Source organism: Galeopterus variegatus, unplaced genomic scaffold (assembly GCF_000696425.1).
Source record: "Galeopterus variegatus unplaced genomic scaffold, G_variegatus-3.0.2 Scaffold1174, whole genome shotgun sequence".
Lineage (NCBI taxonomy): Eukaryota > Metazoa > Chordata > Mammalia > Dermoptera > Cynocephalidae > Galeopterus > Galeopterus variegatus.
In genome coordinates this window covers 334,797-345,746 of record NW_007727285.1, presented here as the reverse complement: position 1 = coordinate 345,746, position 10,950 = coordinate 334,797, and the positions used below count along the sequence as shown (strand labels likewise).

The window sequence follows — 10,950 nt, the reverse complement described above, 5'->3', positions numbered from 1 at the left end:
GCAGCGGCAGAGCAGGGGACAGCGGTGGTTGGTGGGTCAGTGGCAGTGATACAAGTGGCTGCAGGGGCACCAGACTCCTGAAGAAGACAATTAACTGTTACAATTTTTATTAAATTCTCTTTATGTCTATATTGGAAGGACATATAAAGCATAGATTATGAAAGAAAGCACAGCATTGGCAAATTTCAAAATAATTTTTTGTTTTAAGAAAAGGTAAAAGTGAAAATAAATTTATTTGGGTTTTGATATTGAGTATGTTTTGGTTTAGAATTTTCTGCTTTGAATAAATAGAGATAATTTTGAATGGATCAACATGACCGAGCCACCAAAATACCTTAAACTCTGGCACTAAATTAGAATTTAATTTGTTTCTCTAAGTAAGATAAAGCAATCAAACTTTTCATAATTAGACTGTTACATCTTGGAAGAATAGATAAGTCAAGGAGAAGTAAGTCCCACCTCTGTCCTAAGAGTCTTAGCATGTGCAGTAATACCAAGGAGAGCAGACGAGGCTCTAATGGGCAGGAGAGGGTGGGAGTGGGAGACTCTTCTGGGTCCTGGTCAGGAAGAGAAGTGCTGCCTTTAACCTACTACCAGAGTTGGCTCTATGATTTCCAGCATCTAGTGCAAAATAAAAATCTGGGGACTCTTATTTAAAAAGCAGAAAAAACATTCCACTAAATGATTTAAAATATAAAGCTTTTTCCTTTATTCCAGTCTCTCTCTCAACTTCTCATGGTGTTTTTTTTTTTTTAAATTTGCTGTTTAATGTCATTGTAAGTTAAAAAAATTAAATTATTAGCATGAATTTTATCATTCATCTTTGTAATGGACAATGCCAGTTGTAAATGCAAATATGAGCATGTACCTTGTATGCAAAATGACTGAAATCACAAAACTTGTATTTTATACGTGCATATGTATTTTGACCTTACCGGAACAGTGGAAAGCCTGCTTAAAATAACTCAAATGTTTTTATTTTACTTCTTGACACATGCAAAATATGGGTTGCTCTATCTTTTGCTCTTTCCTTCTATGCCATCATTTTCAGTGTAAGTCATTGGTTAACACAAGGAAGTAATACTGGTAAGAAAGGATATGATGGGGTTCCTTAGTTATTAATGTTCCTAGAACACCATTGCCTTCTTTCTGAGTTCTGGATTGAAGGAAAAATGTGGCCTTTGGGACTCTCTATGCCTCCACTTACTCAGTCATGGATATAACATGCTTATTCCATACTGTGGGTTTTTCTGACACCCATACATTGCCAGTCCACTGGAATTTTGCACTCCTGGGACTTTTCACAGCTATTTGCAAATAGAGAAGCAAGAACTGGTCTACGTGCAGATTTTGTGTATCTCCTCTGCTCATGCTTCATTTTCCTATCAGACTTCACTTACAAAACAAAAGTTCAAAGATAATATTATTATGAATTTAAAGATGGTGACAGCAGAACATGAAGCCAAGTTCAGGGACCTTCTGTGCACGATTCCCTATACGACCTCATTGGTTACAGGCCCACAAAGACAGTCCTGCCTGCATCAGAAAATTGGTTCAGATGACACCTTGAGATTTATTCTATTTCTCCTTAAAGCAGTAGGCTTTTCAGGGCATGGGGCTCGGTCAAGGGAAGAAACATTAGCACCGGATTTAGCACTAGCTCCATCTTCCCAGTGGTGAGAATTCCCGGACCACGTGATGATCTGCCTTTGTGGGACAGACTGAGTAGAGGGAATGAAGAGCTGATGATATTTTCTTCTCTGCTCACTTTATCTAAGAATTAGGCCTCCTGTGTTTTAGTCTTTTTTTTGTCTTTTTTTCCGTGTCTGGCAACGGATCGCAACCCTCAGTGTTGCCCCCGTACCGGACCGGGGACCGGCAATGGGATCGCAACCCTCGGCGCTGCTCCCCCGCCTCGCTCAGCAAGTGAGTGGGAACCGGTCTGTATGTGGGATCCGAACCCCCGGGCGGGAGCGCCGCCGCGCTTCCCAAGCGGCGCACTATCCAGTGCGCCACCAGGCCGGCCCATGTGTTTTAGTCTTGATAGCAAATACTCAATTTGATTGAAATGTGTTGGTGGAAAGGGAGGTTAGAATAGTTTCTCTAATCTTTTACCTTAGTGGTTTCCAAAGTTTGTACCACATTAGACTCATCCGGGGCATTTAAAAAAATTCCACTGCCCAGGCAACCATCCAGTCTTTTTGTTTCCTACCAACTCTCAAGTCAGCTTGTCTCCTGTGCCTTGTTTTTATAATTGCTAAGTGAAATGGTCAACACTGTATGATAAGCATGACAGCATTTTCCTATCGAGCTCTCTAAGGCTCAAGCCTTTGTGATCACTGATCTGAACCCAAGAGCTGACAGGTGGTAATTTGGCCAACTGCTTTACCATCTTCAAAAAGTGTACATATTAATGAAAATATTCATATTAATCTCTTGGATTCCAAAGACTCAGCCTTTAAAAGGATCCTCATTCCCATCCTGCTTGGATTAGGCCATATCAAAATTTTAGGTCCTACCCTTGTAGGAACTTTCTTCTGGATAATAATTTTAAGTAACAATCGGACTCTTTGGGTTGTAACTGACCATAATCAAAAGCAAAATTACCTCTCAGAATCCATGGAAGAATTGAACAACCAAGCTCCAAGAAGCAGCTGGTTCTTGCAAGTAGCTCTGACCAGGGACTTTAATGTCACCAGGATATAACCTGCTTCATCTCTGATGCTCTGTATGTCACCATCATCATTTCTAGTTTGCTCCACAGAGAGCTGAATATGAGCCACCAATAGTTCATGAGTTTTTCATACTATATCTTCCACCAACACAAAAGACTTACCTGCTTTTTAATTTTCAGTCCGAAAATATCCCAGGGAAGGGCTTTACTTGGCCCGATTTGAGTGAGGCATCCACTCCTGGGTCAATCAACTGGGGCCATTGGGTGAGATTAGGTAAGAATATGTCATCTTCCAATGGAGCCATTAGGTGATAGTGGTGTATCCTTGGAAAATGTTTTGGAGCCTTTTCTTCTCTTAGTTGAAAATACAGGTAATGCTATGTTCCTTACACACATCAGCTTAAAGTGTAGCTATTACAGGCAAAGGGAAACACATTTTCCATTGTCATTTCACACCCTTCGCTCTTTTTTATTCTAACGTAAACAGCTCATAGCAACAACATTGATAGTTCACTTTAAGAACAGAAATCTGGCAGCATTCACCGACTTCAACACTTTCAACATGAAGGCTTTCTTGTAGTATTGACAACCAGAATTACAAGTGAGAGAGTCAAGGATGTTGGAATGAAAAATGCTTTTAATATATAGACCTCAATAAATATTTTTGATATTGGTGGTAGTGAAATGTTCAACCTGGAATTAGAATCACTTTGAAACATGGTTGATAGCCACAGATAAGTCACTAAAGTGATTTTTGGCAATATGATTGGTGTGCACATATATATGAACAGTTCAACAGAATTACACAAAAAGGGAAGATTGGCATTTTGCCTCAGCATGTATACAGTTTATCAGAGCTAGTTATTGATACCTTTCAGTAGAATTGACATGAACTTGAATTTGAATCCCTCCAGTTGGTTTGCTGTCACTCAGTGACTTTTACATTCTGATTGTTTAAAAATATAAGAATTACAATTTACACTTGGGAGCTTGTTTTAATTAAAATCTCAAAACTGGATTATAGTTCCATGCATTCTAAATATGAGGAGATTGAATTACTTACTTCGTGATTCTGTGCAGATACCATAGACCTAATCTATTGCTGCTAATAATATTCAGTGCATAGATTAGCACTCCGAATATGCAAAATTTAAAACATATCTTATTAATTGTTGAAAGTCTCTTGAGATCTAATGCCTGGTTTTGAAAAGCAAGAAAGCTTACTTTGGATTGATAAATGCAAGTTTTTAAAAACGTTAATGGAGAATAGTTGGAACTATCTCCTACTGTTATAATTTTCTCTGCTTCAAACTTTCAGAAACTCTCTGACCCCAAATATAGTGTCTGATGATTTCAGGTAATTTCACTGATGTGCAAAATGTGACAGATAGTTGCAGAGTTAGGTACATTATTCTAAAATACCTCTTTTGAGATATTCTCTTTAGTGCGATGCTTTAGTATTCCTTTTTAAAGAATGCATGCATATTTATGTAGATTGGATTGTATACTTGTCTAATATAAATGTAGATGATAGAGTCATTAAGGTCTTATTCATTTCAAATCACATTAAAATCATTGCAATTTGAAACATTTGGGGATGAGACATAAGGTGGGTGTGAGAATAGAAATGTATGAGGGGGTACCTTCTTCTGTTTCTGTTACAGCTTTAAATTTAGTAGCTTCTCAGTGCCCAGGGAACAGAAGAAAAGATTAAAAGAGATGCTATGAGCCAGGAGTAACGTGCTCTGCCTTCATGAGTGGGATGTGAGTTGTGTTAAAGCTGAGACACTTCAAATAAGGTTACAATACACCAGACTGTAGAAGGAGCATTTCAGAGAAATTGGCTGGTAAAGAGATAAATAATTTGACAGTCTATACTAAAGAATTATTTACAACTGTTTCTCGGAGTTCCTATGCATACCCAGTTGTAAAGGCACAGAAGAAAACTAGCCTAAGTGAGGCTGAGTGTAGGTTAGTCTAGGCTTATTAAATATATGAAGATGTATCATTGTCCTGTGCTGTGAGTGTGGGATGCCCTTGACCAGGGTTTTCAGAATTAAGTTTTAGAAGAGAGTATTACCAGATATTCGACCCAAATAGGGGTAGATGACAGGATGCCTTAATGTAATTTCCTGTGTCCCACCTTTGTATTTGACAGGGTGACTGGGATTATGGCAGATACAGAAAGGATAGTGAACTGTGACTATATGCTGGCACTTGGTGTGGCTTTGGAGGAGCCCAAGCAATACCTTTTTAAAGGGCTAACTGTCCAATGTCAGTGAAATTGTGGGGTGACTATCAGGAGGGATAAGCATTCCCTTAAAGATTTTTGCCCTCATTGCTGGCCTTGTTCTACCAAATTCAGGGGACTTTTAGATTTTAAAAGATTTGTAAATAACTATGTCAAAATGTCCAAAGTTTTTTCTGATTTAACTCGAAGTTATCAAACATGGGCTAGGGTCGCTGCTGAAGGGTTGGAGTCCTGGACAGCACCGAAGACTGAGGCAGGTGAAGGTTTGTCATTGCACAGACTTGAGATCCACAATAACAGCGTGCTGTGGCGAGTCAGCCACTCCTCTTAGAGAAAAAAGGCAACTGAATACTTAACCTTGATGGGGCTTTCCTGGCTGTCACATGCTTCCAGATGAATGCAAGTAGCCATGAATCTTCATTTGCAGAGTGCTACTGGCTGCCCCAGGATCTCCAGCAGAGTAGCGATCTGGATGACGGGACATCTGGAAAGATGGGTGTATTATTCCATCTCCACTCCACCACGGACTTAGGAACATTCAGCAGTGTCTCAGCATCTTGCTTCCCTCTGATTCCCTTCACTTCCTTCTAACTGTGCTGAATGTGCCTCAGGTGCTGGCTGCAATGAGAATGAGGTGGTCTATACCCCTCGCACTTCCAAGTGAGCAGGGGATTAATATTCAGACTGAGTAATAAGACTGACTTAACTCATGCTTCCTTCATACCCCACAACCCAGCCCATTCCTCCCAACTCCAAGAAAGTAACAGAGGAAGGAGGAAAGCAAGCAACAAAACACAACACAAAACAACAACAAAAATGCAGAGAAAAAGACTTGTGTGGTTTACATACGAATCTGTACAAAAACATATTGTAATAAAATACTCAATTTCACCACACAAAAATCCAGAACTGTTAGTCATTTACTGCTAGACTTTGTGAATAATATCTGTGAAGACTGTCACTCATGAGGCTGATGGAAATCGATTGAGAAAACTATCAGTGATTTATATAAGCGGGACTGTTAAGCAAACCTGTAGGACTGAAAGAAATTAGAAAGATTCTTCATGACTTATTCATTGTCAGGACTCTAATTTGAGAACCCAAGATCTGCTTAAAACCTGGACTACCCTCTCTCTAGTTGGGGCAACTTGTATGGACACCTAGGGGTTACTAGCTGTGAAAACAAAAAGTCACCTAATCGGAATATGATACAACATATCCATAAACCTATTGCAAAACCCACCAGTCCCCTGTAACCTCAAACCCTGAAGCCCCATCATTCATGCTGCCTACCATTATTTCCCACCTTTTACAGACCTTTCTTCCATTTCTGCACTCCCTCTCACCCCACAGAATATAAGATTATCATACATTTTTGATGGCTAACTAACTGTTAATGCAAAAGTAGAAGCCATTCAAAAACAGAGTGAGTGCATACTTAGGGTGTTTGGTTGTAGGACCATCAGGCTATCTCAAATAATGGGGATTTATTATGTGGTTACCTGTGTGGTGGTAAGGGAGATAGAGTTTCAAAAAGACTAAGAATACCCGAGTCATAAAAAGAAAAGGGAGCCAGGCTTCAGCCACGACTTCCAGAGCCTGCAGTAGAAGGAAGGGCCATTCAGGATTCAAGGTTGCTCTGGGGACCAGAGTTTCATGGGGTCCTCGCAGTTCTTTAATTCTCTGCTGGGTTCTCTCTGACTTTACTACTTCTGCTTAACTACCATTCTCTACTCATAACTTTATGGCATGTTTTTTGCTTACTCAAAGTTTTTGCTTACTTATAATTTGCCTCCTTTCTGGTTCCTCTGCTTTATGTCTGCTCTTGCTGTTTTTTAATCTGCTCATGCTACTAATTACAGCTTTCTGTATTTCACACTAAAATTCCTGCCATATTAAAATTCCTGAGGAAGACACTTTGATTAGGCTAGACAATCACCATGATTGCTGATGGGCAGAACATTTGGATGGGTCAGATTACAGTGAGGTGCCTATTCTGATCCAAACAGCTATAGCTGATACACAGGATTAGAGGCAGAGAACAGGTTCAGGGACGGGGAAGGAGTCCCCAGATCTGCTGCCTCAGCAGGGCTGATGCTTAATGTCCCTTGTAAGACAACTATTGACATCACAGGTGCTGTAACTGATCTATTTTCATATAAGTCAGAATTTGCCTTGGAATTTATACAATTCAAACTCCCCTACAACAAATTTTCTTATATGAACAATACCAGACCAAAAAACCCCCAAAGATTACAGTGATAAAATACTTGTCAGATTTAATAAAAGTGAATTTGGATCACAGCAGATTTAACTTCCTGACTTACTCCTTCCTTCCTTCCTTCCTTCCTTCCTCCTTCTTTCCTTTCTTCCTTCCTCCCTCCCTCCCATCCTTTTGTCTCTTTGGACTTTTATTTAGAATTAACTTCATATGTATTCTATATAGTCTTTGAATTGCTTGGTCGTACTGTACACACTTTTCTTCATCCTTGCAGTCACTCACTGCAGCTGTGGTCTTACAAAGTAGAACTAACTGGACTCCATGAATTTTCTAAACTAAGACTTTCGTAGTTTTTGGTTGATGGCTGTCAAATAATGGTTTTCTGGAGGGTCATGTTCAATTTTAAAGTCTCCAAGACATGTCAAGAGGGATTATTCTCTATCACTTTCTTTGTATAAAAAGCACTTCAACAACACAATTTAACAATATTTTTAAAGAAAAAAGAAATATTTAAAAAATTTTAAAAAGTACATACATTTTTATGTTATGTACACATTTGTCTCTCTTCAGTTTGTCTAGCTGTATATGATTTGTGAATTCTACATTTTTTTTCTTGGAGTCAGTAAGACCTGGTTTGAAATTATGTCTACTGATTATTAAGTCTGTGACTTAGGCAAAGTGTTAGACTAGTCTTCCATATCTTCATTTAAAAAATAATGATAATATTACTTTCATATAGCTGTTTTTAAGATCAAATCAGATTAAATCACTAATTAAACATGAAAATCACCAAGCACATCTGTTTCTCGGCAGGGACTTAAGAAACATTAGGCCTCTTTTTCTCTCCCACTGTGACACGACTGTTTTGATTGTTGCATACATTTGATGTGGGCTCCACTTGCTCCACAGTAATGTGACCATGTAACACATTGCCATTTTGAGTGTTGAAGAGGGTGCTGTTAGTTTTCAGCCCAGAAGGAGGTGTGCACAATAGGACTGTCTTCAGCAAACTGGGTGCATGGTTGCCCAACTCCTGAACCCCTTCTTGTTTGTTTAGGTTGGGACCCTGAAAATTATTTAGGGGTTGAAAAATTCTAGTCTCTTGTTGGAATTTTCTGGCAATATAGCTTCTTCACTCTTCTTTAACATCCTCACGTTCTTGCTTCCTGGTTCCAATAGTCAATCACTGTGATGATCCCTGGTGTATACCGTCAACTTCCTAGCACTCCTTGTTGACTGATCTCAGCATCTGCACTCAGGGATTTTGAATGAGGCTGGGGAAAAACACAAATCCATGCTGACATTCAGTGCATATCTCAGATGGGTCTTCTACCTGCCCAACAATCCAGCTCCACTGCATTTTCATTTCTCTTTTCTACTCTCGGAGGGACCTCAAACAACTTCCCTTTCTACTATTTTATCTCATATGCTAAACACACTTCTTATTTTACTAAGAAAATGGAAGTGATTAGAAGACAACCTGCAGTTTTCCTCCTTCAAACCTATAAACTTACCTGTGTGCAAACCCATATACGTTTAGTGCCACTATGCTGCTCAGTTTCAGGGAAAACACTTCAGTTACATTCTATACGAGTAGTACTTTGGGGACACATTTCAAAATCCAGGTTTACTTAGTGTCCCCACATTCTCATCTCACATTCTCTCTTAATCAATTCTTGTTCTGGCTTTTGATTCTCTTACGAGCTATTGTGAAGACCACCTGTGACTTCCATCTTACAAATCCATTCTAATCTCAGCTTTTTCTTACTTGAGCCCCCCATCCTGATTTTCCTCCTGTATCACTGGCTGCTCTCTCTTCTTTCTTAAAGACTTCTTCTCTCTCCCAAAGAGCCAGACTGCCTATGTTCAAATTCCAGATCTGTCATGGACTACCAAGTTTCTTAGCCTATTTTTGACTCAGTTTCCTCATTTGTGAAATAATGATAAAATAGTTTTTATGTCAGAATTTTTGTGGGAATTAAATAAATAAATCAGATCAAGTTCTTGGAAAAGTGCCTCAGTGAGTAGTAGGATTCAATAAATGTGCCATGAATTTCTATTGAATGTCAGCTTCCCAGGGTCTTGTACTTGCCTATCTTTTCTGCTCTATCTACGCTATCTACCTAAGTGAGCTCTTCCAGTCTTCTGACTTTAAATCCTATTCATACCAAAGCTCTGCAAATTTCACATCTCTAGCCATGACCTTCCTTCTGAGACCCAGATTCATACTTCCAGTTATTTACTCAGAGTCACCACTTGGATGTCCAGCAGGTGCTGGAATCTCAGCAAGTCCAAAGCAGGGTACTTGCTCTACCTATCGCCCTTGCTGCTCACCCTCCCCCACCCCACTCCTTCCCCAGCCATTCCCATCTTAGTTTATGGCATTGATTTCACCCATTGCTTAGATCAAACACCTAGGAGTTGTCCTTGGTTTTCCCTTCATACCATATGGCCACATCACCAGAAATGGTCCTACTGGGAATATGTATCTTGAATTTGAGCAGCTCTCACTGCAACCACTGCTTCCACTTTGGTCCCAACCACCACCATCTCTTGCTCCTCTACAAGCGTTTCTCCAGCAGCCATATTCTATCACTCTCCTGCTAAAAACTATCTACTTGTTTCCAATCTCACTCAGAATAAAACTCCCAATTCCAAAATTATATAAGGCCCCGATGGGGTCCTAGTCTCTTCTATGATGCAATGTCCTATTACTCTCTCTTTCTCTCTCACTTCCTCCTGCCTAGGCACAATACTATGGATTTTACTTAAACCTGGCAAGCTTTTCTTACATCTATGGTTTACCCTTGCTTTTCTTTTTTCCTGGAACCCTTGTCTCCTATATCTTCTCACATCAGCTTTGTTTTTGTTATTCAGGTTCCTGTTCAAATATCATTCCTCAAGGAGGCCTTCCCCAACCACCCTATGTAAACTTGTTCTCTTCCAACCACAGTATCCTTTCTTATTTTAATTCATAACACTTATCATTATTTATTTATTTGCTTAAATAGTTATTGTGTTTCCCTCACTAAAACAAAAGCTACATGATGTCAAGGGCTTTGCTGTATTTGTCACAGCTTTCTCAGTGATTGTCACAGTGACTGGCCTACAGAAGGCATTTAATAAATATTTCTTGCCTGAACAAATGAGTAATTAAATAAATCCCATCCTTTGGTGGTGCTCTCAGTAGAGACTATAGAGTGAGAAGAGGCTGGGCAGGCAAAATTAATCAAAATTTCTGGGTTCAAAATAATTTATTTTTGCTTTGTTTATCTTCAGGAGAGCATTATATAGCCTCATTGGTTTTCTATAATTGTCATGGCAACGCTCATTAGGTTTAGCTGCACCAAGGACATCTGCTCTTAGAGCCAGCAATTCTGCTATGTTACAATTCTTTATCTACAACAGAGACTTTAGCCCATTTTATTGTACTTGATTAAATATTTTTTGGTTCAGCCTCACAGATCACAGTGTCAGCTGCTTTTATATGAAGGTGCCATCGTGTTTAAAGACCTTAGCTCAGTCCTTAGCTTTTTCAGAAGAATAGTGTAACACACACGTGTAGTTCATATGAGGCTATATTTTTCCCTGATGGGTTTACTAGTTTTAGTAAATATAAATCTTAAGTACTACAAATCCAGCCCCCACTTTTTTGTTTTGTTCTCTGTACTATAACTTTTATCACCAAAAACCATATTTATTTCTTTCCTTGACCTTTTCTTCTTCATGCTAAGTGATTCCTGTTTGTACAGTACTGCTTCATGGTGAGTGATCATCAAAGGGCAGACTCTCCGATCTGTCATA

General features: G+C 39.3%; 1 pseudogene; it reads right to left on the bottom strand.

The window, feature by feature from the left end:
* Window positions 1-9,732, bottom strand: part of LOC103592576 — an 11,471-nt pseudogene extending 1,739 nt beyond the window's left edge.
* Between the last annotated feature and the right edge of the window lie 1,218 nt (window positions 9,733-10,950).